Source organism: Ipomoea nil, unplaced genomic scaffold (genome assembly GCF_001879475.1).
Source record: "Ipomoea nil cultivar Tokyo-kokei standard unplaced genomic scaffold, Asagao_1.1 scaffold3069, whole genome shotgun sequence".
Lineage (NCBI taxonomy): Eukaryota > Viridiplantae > Streptophyta > Magnoliopsida > Solanales > Convolvulaceae > Ipomoea > Ipomoea nil.
In genome coordinates, this window is record NW_017619497.1 from 5445208 (window position 1) to 5470259 (window position 25052).

Here is a 25052-nt window from a genome sequence, read left to right on the forward strand (position 1 = left end):
TCACATCCAGCATCATTAAGATATTAACCTGACCCACACAAATGATACTGGGTGGCATGGTGATATGGCGACACGAAACCTAATACACCTATCATATTTATACCATATAGTTGTATGAAAAAAAAAAATCATAAAGTTGATTAATGTTGTAATACAAACTAGTATTTTCACCCGTGCGTTACATGGAAGAGATTTGTTATAATATTTTAAAAATATTTGAATCGATATATAATTGTATAAATTATAACATTGAATATTATATAGTGCAATTGAAGAATTGAGTTGGATCGATTATATTTTCTGATGTTATCATTATTTGAATTCGAGCAAATAGTTATTCAATTAGTAGCTAACGTGTAAATATACGCATTCGGTGCTGAAACTTTAGAGAGTTTATATATCAGTGTTTAAAATTTGTATTAATTGGGTTAATTAGCTCGTTGGTCTTTAATAAATATAAAAGATTACTAGGATTGAAACGATTTTATCACAACTATTCGACCACTTTTTTGTGGTTGAAACAATTGGTTGCATATGGTGCTAATAGTTATGCTGTGCAACTGAATGCACCATGCGCATGGTGCATACGATGCAAAACGACGTCGTTTTGACTAAAAACGTGTGTCCCACTTAAAAAAAAAAATCAGGTTCGATTCTCGGCAATAGCATTATTGTGGATGATAGTGTTAATTGCCACGTAAGAGGCAAATAAACTATAGCAAGACCAATTAAAGCAAATAAACGTCTTTTATTGATCAATGTGAAGGCCCTAAGTACAATCTAAATGGCTGTTCCGAGTGCCGACTGACTGCGGTCGAGATGCTCTTATAACAACCTATCGATCGTCCAAAAGTCCCCCACACTGTTGTTATCGCGGGTATTTATAGCCGCGAAGCCGGAGACATAAATCCGGCCGTTCGGCATGTCGCCCACGTAGCAACCACGTGTCGCCCTCCCGAGTGCCCTGCCTGTCAGCACGTAGCGTTGCCACGTGTCTCTTCCAGCTTCCTGGCCTAAGGGCTACCGCTCGGTGGTCGACGACGCCGGTCGGGTGATGCCCGATCGGGAACCGACCGGGTTCTTCTAAGAAATCCGACCTGTAACCTGCACAAATAAGAACAAAAGGACGAAGGCATGTCGGTCGGGGTATTCCCTACCAAGAGCCCCCCAGCCCGTGCCTTTTTTATCGTCCGGGAAAAATTGGGACGAGATGAAGAAACCCAACCATCCTCCGCCAAACCGACCGGCCAGCTGTCATTCCCTTCACGCCACGTGTCGATGACTGCCGGCCTCTGCGACCGCAACGGTCACCTCGGAGTCAGGAGCGGTCGCGTCACGCAAGTGGATTGGTTTCCCGCCTAAATGCTCTCCTATAAATAGGCCTTTGGGACCCTCATTTAAACTTTCCCCAATCTTCCTGAATCGATCGGTACCCTCAGAGCGTCCCGAGCGAAGCATTTCAGCAGATCGGTCAAGCAAGTAGCTTTCAAGTCTCTGCAACCGGTAAGTTTTCTGATCCTTAGCTTCTGTTTCCTGCTTTAAGCTTTCGCATAGCCAATTGTAGGCTAGAACTGACCTAGACCTAAACATCCTGAGTCCCAAACTAACCCGACCAGCCTTTAGGTAGACAAAATGTCAGACTCAGACAACCAGAATGTGTCAGTCGCGGACTATGACGATGAGGTCGAACAGATCAGCGAAGAGCTGGACATAATGTCCTACTCCCCGGAGGTCGGTCAACGATCACAAAAAGCCCCCGAGCGATCCCCTGAGCAAGAAAGGTCGTCGAGCTCGTCTGGGACGTCAGGGTCCAGCTCGAGTGGATCTGGGAGCTCGAGCAGTGAGAGCGGGGAGACGTCCACAAGCGGACGAAATCTCCCGACCGAAGGCGTTCGGGACACGCCAACTAGGGTAATTAGGGATTACCCTCAAGCCGAGCCTCAAGAAGATGATCAAGAAAACGCCGCGGAGCTGGTCGAGGAAGACCCGGCCGAACCGGCAATACCGGCCGCAGGCGGATTCGAGTTCTTGAACAGCGAGAACGTCGAACGTCAGATGAGTAAACTGACGAAAGGAGAGGCAGCCAAAATCGCTGCAACACTCAGCGGTCGGGTTGAGTTCGACACTAGTCGCCGGCTCGGGAACGTCATCGAGCGGCATCGGGGAAAGTGGATCGGGATGCACTACGATTCACTGACGGCCCCGATCACTTTCCCCTTCACCAGCCTCCTAACCGCATTCCTGGGATACTACCAAGTCGTCCCAGCGCAAGTTTGCCCGAACGCGCACATGATGATTACCTGCTTCCCTCAGATATGCGCTCGGCACGACGTGGCCTGCACAATGGAGCTGTTCAACTTTGTGTACCAGGTGAAGGTCCTCTCAGCCTCATATGGGGGCGGGTTCCTAATGACCCAATCCCGAGCCGAGATGCGCTCGATTGAGGGTCTGCCCGGGAATAACCGGGGATGGAAGAACAGGATCTTCTCGGTCAAGTATGACCCGTGGATCCTCTCGGTCGAGAGGACTTGGAGCAGCCATTTCCGGAAACAAGCTACCCCGGTCGAGACAAAAGCCTTCCGAGACGCGGTCACAAAGATCTCGGGCGAGATCTACGAATACAAGATCTTCCGGACGGCTGAGAGTTATGAGGCAGCCCAATTTCCCGCCCCGATCTACAACCTGACCGAGAAGTACAAGCCCGAGCCGATGGGCGTAACGATTGCAAGGGCGCCCGCTCGGGTCAAGCGGAAGGACAAAGGTCTAACACTAACCAATCCTCCCCGACCCTAACACCCCGAACGCTCTTTATTCCCGGCCTAACCTACTTGTTTTTGCAGGAATGGCCGCAAGAGAACTCGACGACGAAGGCGCGAAGTTGCCCCCCGGGCAAAGATATCGCTCGGGAAGAACAAGACCCCGACCGGGTCGTCGGGAGGGGAACAGATACCAACTGCCCGACCCCTGGGCTCGACCACCACCATCGTCAACCTCGAAGGTGGCGTGGTTGATACATCCGACACCCTGATCACTCGGGTGGGTACCCGCAAGGGTAAAGAGAAGGCGGTCGAGAAGGGTGCTGGAGACACCGCCCCGTTGAAAAGCCAGAGGAGGCAAAACAGCCCCGAGGTCGGGGCAGTTGCAGTCGACGCCTCCCTCCTGACGCGGGTCAGCAACCTCATGCCGCTCCCGACCGAGGTGTCGAAGATGACCCCGACCCAACTGGCCGAGAAGCTGAGCCGCGACCTGGTCGAGGTACGATAAAGTTGTCAATCTTGCTTTAATTTCTTAACTGCTTCTGCTCGGGCTAACTCGCTCGATTTTGCAGGCTTCCCAAGTGGGCCTTGCTCTTCAACGCCAAGCGTTATTGGCCAATGAGGCCACGACGTTCAAGAAGGTCGCCGAGCGGCGGTTAAAGGAAGTCGGCGATCTATCGGCCGAGCTCAAGAAAGCTAAGGCGGACCGGGCTTTGGCGGACAAGGTGGTGCAGAAAGCGCTCAAGGAAACCGCCGACCTGAAGGCCCGAATGGAAGACCCGGCCGAGATGGCCAACCTTTTCTTCCGAGACGTCGAGACCGGCATCAAGTTCGTCCGGGAAATGCGGAAGAACTTGATCGGGGACGAGCTGATGTGGGAATTCGGCCGCTGGGCTTTCAAGGCCGGGCAGCGGAAGATGAGAGAGAAGACACAGAAGAATATGGAGGAGGTGCTCGAGGGCGAAGACCTCCGACTCGTCCTGACAACTCTCCCGTCCGCTGTCCCCGACCCCGGTGAGGCCCCGTTCGGCCGCGAGGAGGGAATGGTTGCTGAGCCAAGCGGAGCTGCTGCTGCCACACCGAGCAACGTGGAGCCTACGAAGAAGTAGATTTAGTTTCTTCTTCATTTTTTTGTAAGTGAACTCGATCGGGAGCCCGATCCCGAGTTGTACCGGGCACTCTTGAATTTATAAAACTCGTTTTTTGTCCAACTTGTGCGGCTCGTACTTATTGCATTTTTATTTTTGATTGCGTACATGCCGATCGTTTAATGCCCAACCTCGCGGCCTTATGGCCTGGTCGTGAACCTTTCGACCGAGACATCGACCTTCCAATGGCCTTCCCGCTCGAGGTTTACCCGACCTTTTGGCCTTGTCGATTTTTCGAAAACTGTTTGGCCTTTTCGCTCGGGGTGTGCCCGATCATTAGGCTTAGAGTACTTCCTTCATCCCAGCCCCCACACTATTGTGCGCTCGAGGCACGAGTGGGTGCAAAAGTGGATAGAAGTTGGACGGATCGGGGAATTCTGCTGTAGCTCTGGCTTTCCCGATCGGTGGCGTGACCCTAATGTTCGCCGAAGAGGAGCGTATTTAACCGGTCGATGTATTCGCCCGGTTAAGTTAAGATCGGCTATTAGAGCCAAGACATTGACGGCTATTAGATCCTGATTGCACACCCCTATCGATAAGAATCGAGGGAGAGGTGTTCATAGAGCGTAGAGCCCCTCTTCTATGTTGGTGTTGAGCCTCGATCGAGTAAGTTACGAGCGAGGTTAGGATTACCCTACTTTTAATTAAGGTAATGAAAAAACCGACCGGGCTACCGTGTGCAAACGGTTGAGCAATCACCGATCGTATATACATTGAATTTTCCCGCTCGCAGGCGGTTAAGCAAACATTCAAAATGATAATTTACAAACAAACGACGAACGAAGCCGACTCGTAGGTCGAGCCCCCACTTCGCCTAAAATTACAAAAAATAGGCTAATGCCTAAATATAACGAGGTGCTCAGAATTCCAAGTCCCCTCGATCAGCCGACCGGTTGTCGTCTCCAATCGGTACGTTCCCGGCCGCACTACAGCGCTGATAATGTACGGCCCTTCCCAATTCTGAGCTAGCTTCCCACCTTCCAAAGGTTGACTGGCTTCCCGTCGGCGTAGGACGTAATCTCCGACCTGAAAGTACCGAGGGTTGACCCGGACATCCTTTGAACTCTTGACTCTCTTCTGATACTCGGTCATACGCCGAGCGGCTAACTCTCTCTTCTCCTCGACCCCGTCGAGATCCACGACCATTGAGTGTTCGTTCTCCTCTGCATTGTAAGTTCGTTCTCGGGCGGTCGGGATCCACGCCTCGATCGGGAGTCGGGCTTCAGCTCCAAAGACAAGGGCAAACGGTGTCTCCAAAGTCGCTTCTCTCGGGGTCGTCCGATAAGTCCACAAAACATAGGACAACTCATCGGCCCAACTACGACCAGCCGAGTGTAGCTTCTTCTTCAGACCTTCCAGTATTGTCCGATTGGCATTCTCCACTTGTCCGTTTCCCTGCGGGTAAGCCACCGACGACCGAACGTGGGTCGTCCTAATCGTGGCCAAAAAATTCTGAAAATATTGGCTTGCGAATTGGCGGCCGTTGTCGCTGATGAGATGCACGAGCACACCAAAGCGGGAAATCACATTGCGCCATAAGAACCGAGTACATTGTTGAGAGGTGATCGTGGCTAACGGCTCGGCCTCGATCCACTTGTAAAAGTAATCAATGGCGACAATAACAAACTTTCTTCGGCCGGCAAGTTGAGGAAATGGTCCCAAAATATCCACCCCCCACCTTGCGAAGGGAATTGCATACGTGACCGGCTGGTAGAAGGTGGCCGGTCGTCCGGGCATCCGGGCAAATAACTGGCACGTCTCACATTCCCGAGCGATCTTCTCACAGTCCAGCTGGAGGGACGGCCAATAATATCCGATCAATATGATTCGACGAGCTAACGATCGTCCTCCTTGATGTGACGAACAAATGCCCGAGTGCAATTCCTTCATAACAAGATCGGCCTCAAATGTGGTCAAGCAACGCATAAGAGGGCCTCCATACGATCGCCTATAGAGACGACCATCCAAGATTGGAACCTCGGGGCTCTAAGCTTGGCCTTCCGGGCACGCTGGGGGTCGTCCGGGAGCCGACCGTGCTCAAGGAATTCCTGTATATATAGTTATGAATTTTTGGATATATAGTTCATTCATTGTGGATATTTAGTTCAATCATTGTGGATATTTAGTTCATTTATTGTGGATATTTAGTTCATTCATTGTGGATTTTTACTTCATTCATTCACTGTGGATATATAGTTATGAATTTGTGGATATATAGTTATGAATTTATGGATATATAAAAATGTTATTGCCGGGAATCGAACCTGATTTCTTTTTTAAGTGGGACGCGCGTTTTTTAACCAAAACGACGTCGTTTTGCATCGTATGCACCATGCGCATGATGCATTCGGTTGCACAACATAATTTGCGATATGGTGCATGCGTAAAAACCCTAATATTGGTGGTCAGACAATTAAAAAAAAAAAAATAAGTTAGTCATGAAAACTAGAAATTTTTTGGAAAAAGTGTCAAATAAGCCACTGAACTTTTTACATATTGTGTAATTGAACCATCAAATAAAACAAGTGTGTAATCAGACCATTAATAATTCAAAAATTGTGTAAATAACATTTTTTACAGGTTATTTCTAAGTTTTTCTTAAATATAATGACATAATGTCAAATTATCTATAAAAAAATTATTTTAATTATTATTTTTAAAAATTAAAAGAAAAAAAATTAAAACAAAACTATTTGTATGATTGATGGTTTTTGGGTTTTCGGGCCCAAGGAGGTCCAACACAACCTTAAGCTGGAGGATACACCTTTCACAAAAAGTCTAGATTTTCAGTGAAGTATGATGCTCAATAGTGCTCTCTATTCCCTCTCCGGGTTTTCTCAATCTGCCTCTTACAAGGGTGGAGGAGCCCTTTTTATAGTGGCTCCTCCTCTACTGACTTAAAGGCTCATGATGGCCGACTTCAAGATTACATTTAATGCGCCGAGCCGTTGGGCGACGTTACGGACTCTGGCAACGGCTCTCTCTGGCCGGTAACTGGCGGACCGAGTCCGACCTTTAATGCCTCAACGGCTCCTTGCCTTAACTGCTCTGAAGGCTCCTTCAACGGCTCTCTGGACCGGGTCCTCTCCTGGGCCGTGCCTGGGCCGACTCCTCGCCCCCGTTCGGCATTGGGCCGTCCTTCCGGGCTCCGAACTGGGCCTCCTTCTTTGGACCTGGGCCGAGTCCTGGACTCGGCCCATGCATTCTTTCTGGGCCTCTTTTCTTGGGCCGGGGTTCTCACCCCATCAACTAGTCCCTCACTTTTCCATACCCGGTCCGCCAACCTGGGTTTGGAAAAGTAGTAACCGCCTCCTTCTTACCGAATCCGTGCCTTGAATGACCCAGGATTGGCCCAGATTATTCGCTATCTCCCGGATCTCGCGGGACCGTTCTGATTTCCTCGGCCTGGCCTGGCACCTATAAATGACCTTGGCCGTTCTTCTCTTAACTTACTAATTCCTCATGGGTCGCTCACCACTGAAAGGGAAGCAGATTGATTTTGGGTCGCCCCGGCGCCCTTTGCCTTCGAAACGGACTCGGCCTGAGAGGGAGCCTAAAAGGAAGGCTCCCCGTCCGACTCCACAGAGATCACCTGTTGGCGCTGCCTCCATGGCTCTCCATCCGCCGACTCCTGCTCGTCGTGAAGTCGCTCCGACTTCTCGCCCTTCTCCTCCTCCGGGGTCTGCTCGAGTAACTTCCCCAGGCGGGACCGTTGTTGACGTGCCTGTCCCAGAGCAGCTGACCTTCCGTATGACCTTTTCTATTCCTCTGGATGACTTGGACGGTCCGGTTACAGGGCTAATGAACGAGGAAGACTTTGCTCGTTATCAGGAGATGTACCCGGACGATGAAGAGCTGGTTGTGCCGCCACTCATGCCGGCGTTCTGGGACTCGCTTTGCCCACCCTCTCCTGGACCATCGGGAGGGTTCTTTGGAAACGACTCCTCCTCGCCGAGTGAGTGATCTTTGTGAACTGGGGTCGGCCGGATTCTCTAGAGGGGTAGTTCTGTTAGGAGCACTTGCTTACTCTGTAATAAGCTCCTTGTAACCTGCACCTTCTTTATTTTATAATAAAATATTTTCGGCCTTCAGTTTCATCTTTTTCAGTATATTTAGTGCACTCGTCCGTCTCAATTGTCGAGGAGTCGGCTGCGATGTCGAGTCCTCCCTCCGCTTGACACCTGTAAAATCTCGCTTCCCAGGGCGAGCCAGGCTTTTTTCAGTTTAGCGTGCGAATCTCACCCTTCCCGAGCTAATTGGATGGGATTAATCTCTGACAGAGATCCACGCTGCCCATCCAATCCGGCTCAGTTATGTCAGTTACGATTCCCTCCGTGATTTGCGCCTCGGTCGTCGCTCTCTCGAGGCTCTATATAAGGGCTTTTGGTAGCTCTGTGCTTTCTCACCATTTTACATCTCAAAAACCTCAAGCTATGAGTTTCAGGGACGGTGATCGTCGTTGGTCCATCCGTAATAAGGAGCATGCCCGGCAAGAGGAGCTCCGGCGGAAGAGGGCGGCTAGCGGAGGGTACCTGGTGGGCGACTCCGCTTCTGATCCCATCGTGGTGCCTCCTGACATGCTTGATCCGATGGTCGTGGAACCGGAGGAGGGCGAGATGGTGCCCATGGTAGAAGATCCAGAGCCAGAGGGGGACCTAGACTGGGAGGCTCCTCCGCTTTTTGGCGTGGCCATGTCACCGAGTGCTCTGGAGAGGCCCCTGCGGATGGTCGTAGATGGGAAGCCTGCTGTGTATCTGGATAAACTGCCCGAGCCCGAGCCTGAGCCGAGTCCGTTGCCTTTCCGCCCCCACTACTACTTGGAGGGTCCGCAGCCGGTGCGTCGCGCGGAGGAGGAGGAAGTTAAGCCCTAGGCCCGTCTTTTCTGTGTAATGCTTGTAGCCGAGTCCTCGGCCTTGTACCCCTGTCTTTATGAAATAAAATCTCGTTTTTACTTTTCGGTCCCTGGTTTTTGCGTGTTCCTTTGGCCGACTCTTGGTCGTTATGACCGACTTGTAAACTCTGTCCGACTAAGCCCCGTGGGTGTAGGACTCGGCAAATTTGTCGGCCGACCTTGCAACCTGAAGCTCGTCCGGGCCTCTCTATTTGGCCGGACCCAGCCGGGTCACTTCTAGAAACTTCCAGCGTGGTCTGGATGGGCCCCCATAGTCTTTGCCTTGATGGGCCTTTGGTCTGGCAGGCCGGGTCATCGTCACTCAGCCTTGGCCTAGGGTAGACGCGCCGCTTGCAGGCTAGCCCTAGGCCTGAACCGTCGTTCCGCCCATCGAGGCATTAAATGCGGCGTCCCTTCGACGTCTTGTCGCCTCCGATTCCTCCACTACGGAGGTGCCGCGTCGCAGCCTCTTGGACTTCCTTCTCCCTTTAAAAGGCCTTTTCCTTCCATTCTTCTTCTTCAATTCTCCCACCAAGCTTCTGCTCTTTCATCGTCTTCTCAGCCTCAACTCCAATCTGTAAGTAATGCCTTCCTCTTCTCATTCTTCTTCTTCCTCCCGTCGGCCGTCTTTTGACAATCCGGCGGGGACCTCTCCATCATCCTCTTCTTCTCCCTCCGTCGTCCGCCGCCTGGAAATGCCGGCGGGCTTCCAGGCGGTGTCTTCTTCTTCTTTCTTAGCCCCTTCTTCTTCTGGGGCGGCCACTCCGATGAGCCCAGCCCCGTTGACTATGGTGGCGGCTTTGCCGAGCGGCGTTGTACGGCCGCGAGGCAAGTTTGACTCGGTTGTCCGGCCGTCCGGTCTTCCGTCGTCGGCCACAGCGGCGGACCTGGATATGGCCCGCTTTCTGCTTGGCCCTTCGGTCATGGTCGTCGCGGCGGAGAGCCGACCTATCCACGACCCGCCGGAGGGCTTTGTGGGTATCCATTTGCACTCAGTTGCATTCGGCTTCCGAGTGCCCCCACACCCATTTCTTTCGCTTCTCTTTCGGCATTATAACTTGGTCCCGGGCTAGTTAATGCCTAACTCTCACCGACTCCTGACCAGCTTCATCAATCTCTGCCATTGGTGGCAGTGCAAGCCAGATTTGGACCTATTCCGGTACCTCTTTACCGTGAACAAGGTCGGCTCTCACTCGCCCGGCTTCATCCAAGTCGCCGCCCGTCCGGGGCGACAACTTTTCGAGGGGTTGTCCGACTCGATAAAAGAGTGGAAGCCCCTTTATTTCTTCGTCCGACCTCGCTCCTCTTCCTTCACCTTTCCGACCCTCTGGCCGGCGACTCTCTTCAAGCCCTGCTCTCGGCGCGCCGTCTTTACGGAGGATGCTGTCATGGGCGGCGACTTCTTGAAGGGCTTCGGGCCGTACTCCGTCAAGTACTGGTCCCGAGTCCGGGCCATGGCCAAGCATGGCCTTCTGCCGGAGGGCGCCGCCACCGTAGGTAGCGTCTTTTTCATCTCTTTCTCGACTTGCTTCTTATTTCCTATGGGAACACTCACGAGTGAGTGAATTTCTTTTACAGGTCCTTACGATTCCGACTCTTCCAGCTCCGGCGAAGCAATCGCACCGACTCCTGAGATGGCAAATAGAGCGGAAAAGATGAGGCGTCGCCTGACGCAACGCTCTACCGGTGCTGCCACTGCGTCCTCTTCTCAGCCATCGCCGGTGGTTCGACCGACTCCTCCACCTTCCCACAACGTGGTCGACCTCACACCTTCGCCCGTGGTATCGCCCAGTCGGCAGCCGCTTCCTCCTTCTACTGAGAGTCCGAGCTCTAAGCGGCCTGCTGAGCATACGGAGGGGCCGACCCCGAAGAGGATTAGGCTGTGCCACGAGGTGGACGAGGATGCCCAAATCTGGATGGGCAACACCTCCATTCGCAAGTGGTGCAAGGATGTCCTTCTGCCAAAGGACGTAGAGTCGACCCGTGCTCTTGGCGACGGGTTCATCATCGAGGCCTTGCTCCGGCAGTCGTATCGCGTAAGTGTTACCCACTCGGCCTTTCCCTCTGTTTACTCTCTTTTTTCCTTTTCCGTTCGACTAACGGTTTGGTGTGCAGGACCTCACCCTCCAGATGGAACTGGGCAATCGGTTCCAGGGCTTTAAGAACGATATGCGGGCCATGACCGCCAAGCAGCGCCAGACAGAGGAAGCTCTCCTGGAAGAGCAGGCGAAGCAGCTCAAGATGGTGGAGGTGCACAACGCCGAGTTGCTGAGGGTCACCCGTCAGTGGGAGGACGAGAGGGGCAAAGTGGCCACGATCGCCGCGACTTCTGTCGCAGATTATAAGAAGTCGGCGGCCTTCGAGGCGGATGTGCAGTCGGCGGTGGCAGCTCGGAGGAGAGAGGTAGCCAAGGAGTGGCTGGCGACCCCAGAGGGCGATGATTTCCTCCTCGACCTGGGCGAGCGAGATTACCGCTTCGGCTTCCGCGAGGCGCAGATGGAGATTCACGCCACCTTGTTGGCCCGCGACTCTTCGTTCACTCCCGAGAGCTGGGGCCTCAAGCCGGTGCTGGACGCTGATGGGCCGGCTGCACCTACTGACCCGGCGACTCTTCCTGCGGCGACGCCTCCAGAGCTCGCCGAGTCCTTTCCTCAGGCCGAGGACCCTTCCTCCGTTCCCCTTGCTGGACCATCGGCAGGGGCGCAAGTTGAAGGGGTCGCCGTCGATACCCCTCCCCCCGTAGCCTAGGGTCTTTTTAGAATAGACCCTCTTTTGTAAGGGTTGGCCTCCTTATCGGCTGTATTTTAATAAAAAACAGCTTTCCCTTCTTCTTTTTTTTACGAAGTTTGTTTTTGGGGCTCTCTTAATATTGGCATTCTTCTAAGGTTTTGAACCTTACTTTTTCCTCGCCGAGTTCCTCAATCGAGGCGACTCTTTTATGCTTCCTCCGAGAAACAATTTGTCTCCCAGCCCTTTCTCGCCGAGTCCCTCAGTCGAGGCGACTTCTTTACGCTTTTCTCTTGGAAGCGTCTAAGGATCGGGGGTCAAGGCCCTCGTTTCCTAGCTTCCTTTTGCCGAGTCCCTCAGTCGAGGCGACCCTTTAAGCTTTCTCCGTTCTCGGAAACGGTTTAGGGTCAGTGCCCCGCCGTTTCCATATATATTTGCCGAGTCCCTCAGTCGAGGCGACTCCTTTTGGCTTTTTCACGGAAACATCTAAGGGTCTGGGCCCTTATTTCCTATCTTTCTCTCGCCGAGTCCCTCAGTCGAGGCGACTCCTTTAGGCTTTTTCTGTTCTCAGAAACGGTTTAGGGTCAGTGCCCCGTTGTTTCTATATATACTTGCCGAGTCCCTCAGTCGAGGCGACTCTTTAGGCTTTTTCTGTTCTCAGAAATGGTTTAGGGTCAGTGCCCCGTTGTTTCTATATATACTTGCCGAGTCTCTCAGTCGCGGCGACTCCTTTTGGCTTTTTCACGGAAACGTCTAAGGGTCTGGGCCCTTGTTTCCTATCTTTCTCTCGCCGAGTCCCTCAGTCGAGGCGACCCTTTAAGCTTTTTCTGTTCTCAGAAACGGTTTAGGGTCAGTGCCCGTTGTTTCTATATATACTTGCCGAGTCCCTCAGTCGAGGCGACTCCTTTTGGCTTTTTCACGGAAACGTCTAAGGGTCTGGGCCCTTGTTTCCTATCTTTCTCTCGCCGAGTCCCTCAGTCGAGGCAACCCTTTAAGCTTTTTCTGTTCTCAGAAACGGTTTAGGGTCAGTGCCCCGTTGTTTCTATATATACTTGCCGAGTCCCTCAGTCGAGGCGACTCCTTTTGGCTTTTTCACGGAAACGTCTAAGGGTCTGGGCCCTTGTTTCCTATCTTTCTCTCGCCGAGTCCCTCAGTCGAGGCGACCCTTTAGGCTTTTTCTGTTCTCAGAAACGGTTTAGGGTCAGTGCCCCGTTGTTTCTATATATATATTTGCCGAGTCCCTCAGTCGAGGCGACTCCTTTTGGCTTTTTCACGGAAACGTCTAAGGGTCTGGGCCCTTGTTTCATATCTTTCTCTCGCCGAGTCCCTGGGACGATTGGCTGCAATCCACGCACTTTATTCAGATTTCTTGGAATCCTCGATCTCATACATGACCTATCATTGGCTACTGGTAAAACCTTTTCAAATGCGTAGCATTCCATATACGATCTATAAGCTTGCCTCCCATGGTCTCTAATTTGTAAGTTCCGGCCTGAACTACAGCCGCGATGCGGTACGGCCCTTCCCACTTGACCGCGAGCTTGCCTCCTTCGGTAGGCTGGCTGGCTTGTCGATCCCGTAGCAGTAGGTCGCCAACCTGGAAGGTTCGCGGGCGAGTTCTACGGTCGCGGTATCTTTTCACTGCCTGCTGGTACTCAGCCATTCGCGCACTCGCGGCTTCCCTTCTTTCTTCTAGGAAATTTTTCACAATCTGCAGGCTCTCCTCATTTGTTGCGTCCGAGTAGGTGCGAACCCGGTGGGTGGGTTCGACCACTTCGACGGGAACCTTGGCCTCAAAGCCGTATGCGAGCGAGAACGGACTCTCTCCCGTTGCTCGCCGCTGGGTAGTGCGATAGGCCCATAGGACTCGATCAAGCTCGTCCGCCCAGTGTCCTCGGACGTCTTCGAGTTTCTTCCGGATCCCATCGACCAAGGTTCGGTTCACATTCTCAACCTGCTCATTTGCTTGGGGGTAGGCCACCGACACCTTGGTATGCTTAATGCCGTGTCGGCGGCAGAATTCGGCGAACGCCTGGCAATCAAACTATCGCCCGTTATCGCTGACGATGTGCTCGGGCAAACCGAAGCGACAAATCACCTTTTTCCATAGAAAACGTCGACACTGGTATTCGGTGATGGTGGCCAAGGGTTCCGCCTCGACCCACTTGGTGAAGTAATCGATGGCCACGACGCAAAACTTCAATCCTCCCGGGGCGACGGGTAATGGTCCTAACAGGTCTATTCCCCATTTGGCGAAGGGAATGGCGGTGGTGACCGGTGTGTAGAAGGTGGCTGGCCGAGTGTCTTTCCTAGCGAATGCCTGACAAACGCCACATTTGGACATCCGTTCAACACAATCTCGCATCATGGTCGGCCAGTAATACCCTTGAACGACCAATTTTCGGGCGAGCGTGTGAGCACCCTGGTGCGCAGCGCAAATGCCTCTGTGAGCTTCATCCATTACCTTCTCGGCCTCAGGCTTAAGTAGGCATTTCAACAGGGGTCCTCCGAACGACTGTTTATATAGGTCTCCGCCAACGATCCGGAAGGAGGGGGCTTTCCGCCGAATCCTCGCTGCGACTGCCGGGTCAGTTGGCAACTCGCCCGTTTCCTTGAATCGCCGGATGTCATCTATCCAGAACATCTCCGGATTTTCATCTCGATCCCATCCTTCGGTGTTTACTTGCTGGACACCTAGCGGCGCCTCTTCAACACTCGGCCGACTTAGCTCCTCCTACTGGCAAATCTTTATTAAGCGGTCAGGCACCCCTTCCAGGGCGATTTTAGACAAGATGTCGGCCTCTACATTGTCCGCCCGGGATATGTATTCTATTTCATAAGCTTCGAACCCCTTCAACATCTTAATGGCACATTCTTTGTACAATGCCATCCTCGCGTTCTTAGCTTCGTACGTGCCCGAGATCTGCCCAACTACTAGTCGAGAGTCGGTTTTGACTCGTAGCCGTTCGACTCCTAGATCCTTGGCGAGTCGGAGGCCGTTCAACACTGCTTCGTACTCGGCCTCGTTATTCGATGCAGAGAACAGGTACCTTAAGGCATAATACAGCCGAAATCCCTCCGGAGTGATGAGCACAACGCCACCTCCGCAGTGCTGTCGACTTGATGCTCCATCCGCATGCATCTCCCACCATTCGCCCGGATGGCTCTCCGAGGCGTGTTCCTTCTCCTCCTCACTCGCGGTACACTCGACCAGAAAGTCGGCCAAAGCTTGGCCTTTGATGGAGGGCCTGGGTTGGTACTCGATCCCGTATTGAGTCACTTTATCAGCCGGCCGGAGGACAAGGGGTTCCGTAGCACACTCCCGAGTGGCTGATCCGTCAGGACCCGGACGGTATGGGCTTGGAAGTAAGGCGCCAACTTGCGCACGGTGACCACCAAGGCATACGCGATCTTTTCCAGGGCGGTGTACCGTGTCTTGGCAGCTTTCAGTGAGCGGCTTACATAGTAAACCGGGTGCTGGACTCGGTCCTCCTCTCGAACCAACACCGAACTTACCGCTTTGGCCGAGGCGGCGAGGTACAACAGTAAGGGCTCGCCCTCCTGGGGGGTAGACAGTACTGGGGGAGTCGACAGATATCGTTTTAATTCTTCGAACGACTGTTGGCATTCGACAGTCCAAGCGAATCCCTCTTTCTTCTTCATGGCTTCGAAGAAAGGCACAGTCTTATCCGCCGATTTGCTCAGAAAACGGCTGAGAGCGGCCAGTCGTCCGGTCAAGCGTTGTAGGTCCTTGATAGTAGTAGGAGGCTGCATGTCGAGGATGGCTTGTACTTTCTCTGGGTTAGGCTCAATGCCTCGCTTGGTGACCATGTAGCCCAAAAACTTACCGCCCTGGACGGCGAACGCACACTTTTTGGGGTTCAATCGGAGGTTGTGCTTTATCATTACTTTAAAGCAGTCGGCTAAATCTTCCGCGTGCTTGTCCTCTTCTCGACTCTTGACGAGCATGTCGTCGACGTATGCGGCCATCGATTTTCCTAGCAGGTGGTGGAACAACCGGGCGACCATTCGGGTGTATGTAGCCCCGGCATTTTTGAGTCCGAATGGCATGACTCGATAGCAATAAACTCCGTCCGGAGTTAGGAAGGCGGTCTTCTCCTCGTCCGCCGGGTGCATGAATATTTGATGGTACCCCCTGAAGGCGTCCATAAAACTGAGCAGCGTCGACCCGGCCGTCTCGTCGACTAACTGGTCGATTCGGGGCAGAGGAAACGGATCTTTTGGGCATGCTTTGTTAAGATCCGTGTAGTCTACACACATTCGCCACGTCGGGGGCTTGGGCACAAGGACCACGTTAGCCAACCATTCCGGGTACTTGACCTCACGGACGTGCCCGGCTGTTAACAGCGTGCTGACTTCTTTCTTCACAAACTCCCTCTGGTCGTTGGCCAAGTATCGTTTCTTTTGCACGACCGGCCGGTGCTCCGGGTCTACGGCGAGTCGATGCGATATGATCGATCGATCTACGCCGGGCATATCTTCTGGGCCCCAGGCGAAAACCTGCCGGTGCTCTTGGTGTACTCTCGTGATTTCCCCCTTTGACTTCTCAGAGAGGCCGACTCCGATTCTCACTCGCCTGCTCGGCTGTGCTGAGTCGATCTCAATTTCCTCTAGCTCGACGGCCGGCTCTGGGCGAGGTATCACTGTTTTCTTAGGGGGCCTCTCGGTGATCTCGTGGACCTGCATCCCACGCTTGCCCATTCCTCTACATGCTTGCAGATAGCAGTCGCGGGCGACCTTGCGGTCACAACGCACCGTTCCTATTCCGTTTGGCGTGCGAAACTTCAAGCATAAATGTTCAATTGAGATCAGGGCCCCGAGGTCTTCCAAACCCGGGCGGCCGAGTATGGCGTTGTGTGAGCAGGCTAGATCGACCACGATAAACTTCATGCTCAACCGTTGTACGTCCGAATAGCTGCCGATTTCCACAGGAAGAGTGATGGACCCTTCCGCCTCCACCGAGTCCCCGGTGAAACCGGCGAGAGGGGTGTTCACAGGTCTGAGCTGTTCTCGGGTCAGCCCCATCTTGGTAAAGGTCTCCAGGTACAGTACGTTGACGCTGCTCCCGGTGTCGACCAGGATTCGGCGAACGACCACACCGTTGATGTCCATGGCGATGACCAACGCGTCTCGATGCGGGGTTTCCCCGGCTGGCAGGTCCTTATTGGTGAACACGATGGGCTCCCGGCATATCTTTTTGGAGCTCTCTTCTCGACCATAGACTGTTCCGACATATAGCTGCCGAGCCCAGGCTTTTCGGGTGTTCGCGGAATCGCCGCCTTCTGGCCCACCGACTATCATGTTAATGACCGGCTTCTGGCGCCATTGGGCTTCGTCCTCTTCGGAAGCCGGCTGCTTGCCTCGGCTGTTTTCTGAGTCGGCGACGGGTCCCTCACCTCCTCGACTGGTCGACCTTCGCTTCCATTGGTTAGGGGGCGGTGTCCCTTGCTGGATGATCCCCTCCATAATCTTCTTTAGATAGTAGCATTCTTCTGTGCTGTGAGTATAAGATTTGTGATAGCGACAATATTTAGAAGTCTTACCCGTATCCTCGTCCGCTGCACGGTCGTCCATCGGCGGAGGCGGAGGCGGGGCGACCGCCTGTACTTCGTGGACTGGTCGCTCTGGAACCGGTCGATAGGTGTGAACGACGGGTCGGTCATACGGTCGCCTGACCTCGGGTCGCCGGGCGGCATCCGAACGCCTTTCTCTCGTTTCCACCCGCGTCCTTTTTCCGCTGGCGGACCCACCGACCTCGCGCTGCCGTTTATGCTTCATGGCCTGCTCTGTGTTGGCCCTCTTATTGGCCATCTGGACAGCCTCCGCGTATGTCGCCGGGCGGTTGTCCCTTAGGTCTCGATACAGCTGTCCGGATCGCAAAGATTCAATGAAGAAGGTGAGCGCTGTTTGGTCCTCCACCTCTTCTATCGACTGGATCTCCTTCTGCCAGCGAGCAAGATAGGCTTTCAATGACTCGCCTTCATCCTGATGGATGTCGCCTAAGTGCGTCAGATCCTTCTGTGGCTTGACGTTAGCGGGATAGTGGGTCATGAAGCGGTCTGCCAGTTCTTCAAAGCTGTGAATCGACCCTGGGGGCTGACTTACAAGCCATCTTTGGGCGGGCCCCTTCAGCGTAGGTAAGAAGGCACGGCACATGACCGGATCCCGCACTCCTAGGACTTGCATCTTAGCTTGGTAACTCAATAGATGTTCTCGCGGGTCGCCTGATCCGTCGAATGTGGCTTGCTCCGGGAACTTAAAGTCGCTCGGTATCTTAAAGGCCATAACCTCGTCCGAGAAGGGTAAGGCGGTCAGCAACGTACGTCCTGGGGATTTGGTTTTTCCTTCCATCCGCTCTTTCAGACTTCGTACCTCCTGTACTAGGTTGGCCACTTCGATCCTCTCCCGGGTGCGATTTCCCGTGGATTCCGTGCTTTCGCCGACTTCAGATTCAGCCGGTTGGACGGGGTTGCGGGGAGGTTGCTCCACACGACGAGTCTCAGTCCTGGCTCTTTTGGTTCGGCTCTTCTCTCGTGCAGCTTGTCGGTCGCGGGCGACTAACGGGGCACGACTGGCCTCCTTCCGGCCTAATCGCTCTCTTGCCGACCGACGTCCGACGCTGGGACCTAGCCGGGAATGGACGGATTGCACCGGTTGGCTTTCAGCCCGTCGGCTCAATTGCCGATTGTCTGGCCTCTGAGGCGGTTGCAACTCGCGTTGCAGTTGGCGAGTGATGGACTGTTCTCTCACTCCTAGGCTCGCTTCCGCGCAGGAGCGTCCGATTGCACGCAACTGCTCCGGGGTGAGCAGCACTTGAGGTAATTGCGGGTTTCTCAGCGGCGTCGGCGGCGGTGTCGTCTCGTTTTCATGGCTTCGGGCATTTCTTCTATTCAGCTGGTTTCTCAAGTCGGCCTCTCGTCCGTTGTCTTGACGGCTCGACTGTTCCTCGCTTCCAGCCATGTCTGGAGTTTGCCTGATTCAACTATTGTTCCTTGGACTCGCCTTACTCAAGAGGACACGCGACTCTTCGTTTCGATCCCCACGGACGGCGCCAGTGATGGTTTTTGGGTTTTCGGGCCCAAGGAGGTCCAACACAACCTTAAGCTGGAGGATACACCTTTCACAAAAAGTCTAGATTTTCAGTGAAGTATGATGCTCAATAGTGCTCTCTATTCCCTCTCCGGGTTTTCTCAATCTGCCTCTTACAAGGGTGGAGGAGCCCTTTTTATAGTGGCTCCTCCTCTACTGACTTAAAGGCTCATGATGGCCGACTTCAAGATTACATTTAATGCGCCGAGCCGTTGGGCGACGTTACGGACTCTGGCAACGGCTCTCTCTGGCCGGTAACTGGCGGACCGAGTCCGACCTTTAATGCCTCAACGGCTCCTTGCCTTAACTGCTCTGAAGGCTCCTTCAACGGCTCTCTGGACCGGGTCCTCTCCTGGGCCGTGCCTGGGCCGACTCCTCGCCCCCGTTCGGCATTGGGCCCGTCCTTCCGGGCTCCGAACTGGGCCTCCTTCTTTGGACCTGGGCCGAGTCCTGGACTCGGCCCATGCATTCTTTCTGGGCCTCTTTTCTTGGGCCGGGGTTCTCACCCCATCAATGATAAATATCGATATTTGGTGAATGATTAGATATTTGAGCCAATAGTTGTTTGATTCTACTGAAGAACATAGTATGCAATGCAGAGAACTGGCAAACTGTGTTTGTCGTTATTCACATTATTTGTCATAATATTGGAAGAAGGTAATGAAACAATTTGGTTCTTTTAAATGGATATATTAGCATATAGACTTTATATGATATATTCAGGAAATGTGAAAACTAATATTGTGGTTACTGGTTTCCCCTTCCCCAAGATTTCTGAAATTGGGTGGCATAATCCTATTATATGTTAACGTTCTTTCCTATGTCCTTGGCCATTAAATCTGTTTATTGTTGGGACTTGAGAATAAAACAGAACTTAATTGCCTAGTATGTAAAGAATTAGAGATTTTTTTTTCTGGGTTGAAGCTGTCGAATAATATTTATTAGTTTGCTTATGAAAATTATAGAGAAACACAACTTCTTAATCTTTGAAGATTAGAAGTTTGCTAATAATGGCTACGCCACCTTCTTTGAAATTTCTTTTAATTTTTAAAAATTATAATCAAAATAATTTATATATATAATTTGACATTATGACATAATATTTAATGGAAACTTGAAAGTAACCTGTAAAAATTTATATTTGCACAATTATTATGTTTTTAATTGTCCAATTATACATTTTTTTTTTTTTTTGTTTGATGATTCAATTGCACAATGTGTAAAAGTTCAGTGACCTATTTGATATTTTTTCTATTCTACATGTGCAAGTGCCTAATTGAGTATAACCAGTTCGAGAGTTGAACATAAATCCGACCTTAGCTCAGTTGGTAGAGCGGAGGACTGTAGTGAGTTCTGTAATCCTTAGGTCGCTGGTTCGAATCCGGCAGGTCGGATTTACTTTTTGTCTATATATTCGTTCATCCTTAAAAAAAAAAAAAGGAAAGAAAACAGAACACAAAAAATCGCCGTTGCCGGGGATCGAACCCGGGTCACCCGCGTGACAGGCGGGAATACTCACCACTATACTACAACGACCTTTGTTTTTGGTTCCAAAATTGAAACAGATAACTGATAAAGCATATCACTGTACAATCCACCCGGCATCTTTAAGACATTAACCTGACTCACACAAATGATACTGGGTGGCATGGACGCATGGTGATATGGCGACATGAAATGAAAGACAAGAAATATATGTCGTGGAGACAATTCTTGTATTGATCATAGTTTGTAGGAAAATGTAATATTCAGACAAGATGTTATGTCCTAAACAAGACAAGAGTGGGTTATTTTATACAAGCTTGCCCCCCAATTGTTCCATGAGAATAAGGTGAGCGGTTGGATCACAGTTTGACCGTGTCCGCGTGCACGCCCGAGGCCTAGGACGTCTCCACCGAAGCCGCCTTCCTCTACAAGCCCTCGGATCGTGGCCACCCTAGCCGAGGTCAACCCCAACCAGGGTTGACCTCGAGGTCAATCCCAGTCGGGGTCGACCTCGACTTTAGCCGGGGTCGACTCCTACAACAATTATCAATACAAAAGCTGTCTCCGCGACATATATCTATTTTTCTTATTACCACATTATCTTAGTCCTATTATTATCGGGTTTAGTAATTCGGGCTATCCTGGATTAATTAAATCCATCATTACAGATGTTACGTGTTAAAATTAAATATAATTTTCCGATATAATCATTATAGCTACTAACTCAATCATGTGCAAACTCTTCAAATTTTGATTGTTAGAGAAACTGCTATAATTGTCTAAGCAACCAAAAAGAATTTACCATGACAACCTCTCTTTGTTTGACAGGTATTATATAATAAGGTTTACTCAATATATATTCTATTAATTAGTACTACGTATTGTGTATTTCTCTCGTTATCAAAAAAAAATTAAGACACTTACTTATGAAGTGATATTTAATTCTATATGATAACAAACATGTCAAAAAACAATTACCGAAATCCAAAATTTAATTATGGTTACCGAGTTGCCATACTCCAATATTTATGGTTAAAAATATTTTGCCATTTTTTTTGAAAATGAAATTATTGTCATTTAACCTCCTTATTCTTCCCTTTTCTCCTCATCTTTTGGGGTTGGAAATTCCAACTACTTTGATAGTGAAACTTATGCTCTATTTAGTTCAAAAAATTGTTCGCGACATCTTGAGTAAAGAAGCTGTGACAACAATTGACAATAATACTAGCCGATAGACTAGTTGAGTAACCCCCCATCCCCTCCCAAAAAAAAATAAAAATTATTCTCTGTTTTTTGTTTTCTAATTTTTTAGTTTTTATTCTCTATTTTACTTTTTTTCTATTTTATGTTTAGAAAATTTATTTACTAATACTCATGTCATGTTTACTAAGGGAGAAATTTTCTAATTTTCTGAAAAATATGATAATATAAAACAGAAAACATGTTTATTAGCGTAGATTTCTATTTTGAAAATTGAAAATATTTTCCAGTTTCTTAGAAATTTGGAGAACTTTTAAAAACTACTAGTATTTGCACCCGTGCGATGCACGGAATGAATTTGTTGTAATATATTAAGAATATTTTGATTGATATATAATTATTTAAATTAGAACATCAAATATTATATAGTGCAATTGAAGGTATTGTTTGGATCGTTTATGTGTTTTTATGTTATTAATTGCTCAAATTAATAGCTAATATGTAGATGTACACATGCGGCGTTGTAACTTTGGAGATTTTATTTATCATTATTTAGTATTTTTATAAATTAGGCAAATTTGCTCGTTCTCTAGCAATTCAGTTATAAAAATTAATTGATATCCTAATTTATTTGTATGGAAAATATATTTCTTGTCTAGATATATAGCAATTTTTCCATTTAAAAAAAAACATAATATCACAGATTATATTTTACAAACTATTGAAACCTCTTTGTAGACAAATTGGTAGTAACAACACAATCTTGTTCATCTTCGTCTAGAGCTAACACCTTTAGTCCAAAAGGATGGGTGACTCGGGTGAAAATATATAATGGTAGAATTTCAGTCAATTAGTGCTCCTTTTTATTTTCAGTCAATTAGTAATATCAGATTCATTATCAGCCAATTATTCTTTTTTATTTCCAGTCAATTAGTCAATTAGAATATTAGATGCATTGATATTTTTTCATAATATTCGTTCCATTTTTAATTGATGATTATAATATTTTTATTGTAATATTTTCGTTCTATTTTTAATTTACCTTTACTATCGTTTAAAATATGCATTTACTATTGATGATGTAGAATATTATTATTGAAATATTTTCGTAAAATTTTTAAGTTTCGTCATATTTTTTAATTAAAATGCAATGATCTGTCAATTTCTTTTTTCATTTTAGTCATTTTTTATTTGCAGTCAATTATTAATATTCATTTCCTTTTTATAATTTCAGTCAATTAGTAATATCAGATTCATTTTTAGACAATTATTCTTTTTTATTTTCAGTCAATTAGAATATCAGATACAGTGATATTTTTACCTATTCGAACCATTTTTAATTGATGATGTAGAATATTATTATTGAAATATTTCCGTTCCATTTTTAATTTCTATTCCATTGTGTAAAATTGTGAAAGATTTATGATATAATTGTGATTTGATTTATTCTACTGTGTAATATTATTGTGAAAAATTAAAATGCAATAATCACAATTTTCTTTTCCATTTTAGTCAATTATGGATAATTTTTTATTTTCAGTGAATTATTAATATTCATTTCCTTTTCCAATTAACGTAATTTCTGTTTCTTTTTTTTTTTTTATTTTTAATTTTCAGTCAGTTATTAATATTCATTTATTTTCCAATTTACCTAATTTTTGTTTCATTTTTTAATTGATGATGATGTAGAGAATTATTGCGATATATTTCTTTTTATTTTTTAATTTACCTTTACTATTTACTATTGTTTGGGCGGAAAATCAAGTAAATAAAATTTTGTTTTTAATTATACTATAGATTTACCAACAATCCAAACACTCCCTTAGTATTCCATCAAAAAACGAATAAAGAAAAGTCACTTCATTAAGAAAATTAAAACTAAGTAAAGTAAATCGTCTAATCATGTTATATTTATTTGAAACTGTATATTAATCTCATTTTGAAATCATTGGTTCACATATTTATTTTTTCTTTAATTATTATAAACAGAAATGATATTGTACACATAATTAAGATGATTTATTCCTAATTGTATTTCATATATATTATAATTCTAAATATATGAATACTAACTAAGAGAATTGTACTTAGAAATCAATAAAAAAACATGTATGTATATATATATATATATATATATATATATATATATATATATATATATATATATATCGAACGCATTTTCTTATATGATTGTATAATACATTGTATATACACATAATGTTTATTAATATGTATATAGAAAAATTCTATAATATAATTTCATTAATTATAATTTATATTGATATAATTATAATTAAAAAATTACATTTAGAAATTTAAAAAGTAACATTTAAATATTGTATGATTATTATAGTGCATAAGTGTATGTATATTTTTAGAAAAAATTATAAATATTCATGTTTCGTTAATTTTATACTTTTATTTCTTTAATTATATTTCATATTTTATTAATTATAATTTAATAAAATTGTCACAAATTTTTCTAGGGAAGAAATCTTATATTTCTCAGTTTCAATAATTATATTAACTATAATTACCAAATATTGTGGCAATTACCATAATAATTTCATTAATTATATTAATTATAGTATTTGTTCTCTTCTAATATTTAAATACATTACCATAATAATTACACGAAAGAATGAAAGAAAAATTATTAAATAATTACCATTAATAAAAATTAGAAAATCATATTAAAATTAATTATATATTAAGTTAAATATAATTTATTTTATGCCAATAATATTATACATTAAGTATAAAAATATATATGTATATAAATTACCATAATAATTACACTGAAAATGTGACAATACATAATTATTAGGCAATAATATTAATAATTAATTATTAAGGAAAGTATAATTTATTTTGTACTAATACTATTATACATTAAGTGTGTGTGTGTGTGTGTGTGTGTGTGTGTGTATATATATATATATATATATATATATATATATATATATATATATACTTTTAATTCTATATTGATAAGAATAATATGTGTATATACTTTAAGAAAATATTCATTATTGAAAAAAGGATATAATTTTACTGATTATTATTAGTATGAATTAATTAGTGAATTTCGTTTCCTTTTCTATTTTTCGCAAATTAAGGATTTTTTTATTTTTAAAATTTTTTGGTAAGTATTTTTTTGTACTGTTATTCTTATTATGATATTTTTTTAACAACTTTTCGTTTCCTTTTTCATTTTCATTGAATTAAAAATCTTTTTTTTTTCAAATTTTACTGATTATTATTAGTATTAATCAGTAAATTCCATTTATTTTTAATTTTTTAGTGAATTAATGATCTTTTTTTTATTTTCATATTTTACTGCTAACTTTTTTACTGATTATTATTAGTATTAATTAATCAGTGAATTGACTGAATTCTGTTTCATCTTTTTTTAGTGAATTCTAATTTTTGGCAGGATTTTCTTCTTCTTTTTTCTTTTTTTTTTTGACTGTTATCCTTATTATGACTTCTTTTTTTTTTTCACAACCTTCCGTGTTTTTTTTTTTTTTCATTTTCATTCAATCAAGACTCCTTTTCTTATTTTCCTATTTTACTGATTATTATTAGTAATAATTAGTAAATTCTATTTATATTTCTATTTTTAGTGAATTAAGAATCCTTTTTTATTTTTTTAGTTTACTACAATTTTTTTTACTGATTATTGTTAGTATTAATTAATTAGTGAATTTCGTTTCCTTTTCAATTTTTTGTGAA

The 25052-nt window shown here is 46.8% G+C and overlaps 1 long non-coding RNA gene and 2 other non-coding genes across 3 annotated transcripts; 1 reads left to right on the forward strand and 2 right to left on the reverse strand.

Moving 5' to 3' along the window:
• Positions 1 to 1035: 1035 nt before the first annotated feature.
• Positions 1036 to 24125, reverse strand: LOC109165528. The gene is made up of 3 exons (XR_002051558.1): positions 24115 to 24125; positions 18910 to 18918; positions 1036 to 1104 (listed from the first exon to the last, which is right to left on the reverse strand). It is a non-coding gene; the product is annotated as an uncharacterized LOC109165528 (long non-coding RNA).
• On the forward strand, positions 19943 to 20026 carry TRNAY-GUA. Its single transcript is given in 2 exon segments — positions 19943 to 19979; positions 19991 to 20026. It is a non-coding gene; the product is annotated as a tRNA-Tyr (tRNA).
• On the reverse strand, positions 20097 to 20168 carry TRNAD-GUC. Its single transcript has one exon. It is a non-coding gene; the product is annotated as a tRNA-Asp (tRNA).
• Positions 24126 to 25052: the final 927 nt, after the last annotated feature.